This window comes from Penaeus monodon, chromosome 15 (genome assembly GCF_015228065.2).
Source record: "Penaeus monodon isolate SGIC_2016 chromosome 15, NSTDA_Pmon_1, whole genome shotgun sequence".
Classification (NCBI taxonomy): domain Eukaryota; kingdom Metazoa; phylum Arthropoda; class Malacostraca; order Decapoda; family Penaeidae; genus Penaeus; species Penaeus monodon.
Genome location: NC_051400.1, coordinates 29,949,135 through 29,949,867, shown reverse-complemented (window position 1 = coordinate 29,949,867; position 733 = coordinate 29,949,135). Strand labels below are relative to the sequence as shown.

Below are 733 nucleotides of genomic sequence, written 5' to 3'. Positions count from 1 at the left end.
AGAACCCAGGACATTGCGATTGCAAAGCCAATGCTCAATCACTGGGCAGTGCCTCAGAATTATGGTAAAAATTTTGCAATGTAATACTTTCTTTTCTCGTTTGAAGCTATGCATCAACATTAACAATTTACCATGACTTAAAAACAACAAATAAATCCAATTATCGATGCAAAGTTACTCTAAGCAAAAAAGCAATACAAAGTATCTGTACATGTGTGTTCGCAACACTATAACGATTAGAACGAAGTCGATGCCAAGTTCCGAACGCAGATGGAAATTGTAAACAAATCCAGCTGACTCGCACGTGACACCGCTGAGGCCGCTTCACACCGAGGAACTTTGATATAGTGTCATTTTCTGCAAGGAATAGGATTTCGTTGCTGATACGAGGTACTGAGTGAGTACTGCCTTTGTACGTAGAAGTAGATCATTATGAAAGGTAATACAGGGATACTAATACCAATACGAATTGTGTTTTTACTTTGTTTTATTACAAGATCATAGATATTTACGTAAATATTATTCTCCTTGAGTGTCATTGTTTAACTTATTTTACCTTTATTTAGGTATCCGTTAGCATTTTCGAACATCAAGTCTCCTTGTGAAGATGTTTAAAGGAAATGTCACTCTAGAGGTAGTGTGATATCATACATAGTAGATGTATTTGTAGTAAATGATTATATCTTGCAATTTGCATGCACCTAGAGATGAAACGCCATGTAAAGATCCGTGG

The 733-nt window shown here is 36.3% G+C and overlaps 1 protein-coding gene across 2 annotated transcripts in view; it reads left to right on the top strand.

Annotated features, from left to right (window-relative positions):
- The first annotated feature begins 270 nt into the window (after nucleotides 1-270).
- The window catches only part of LOC119581928 (folate receptor gamma-like), a 4,463-nt gene continuing 4,000 nt past the window's right edge, over nucleotides 271-733 (top strand). The window contains exon 1 of one of the 2 annotated variants that reach the window (XM_037930103.1): nucleotides 271-390. The gene's annotated coding sequence lies outside the window, so the exon portion shown is untranslated. Of the gene's footprint in view, nucleotides 398-733 lie in introns of both variants that reach the window. The other variant, XM_037930102.1, reaches the window with a different exon arrangement.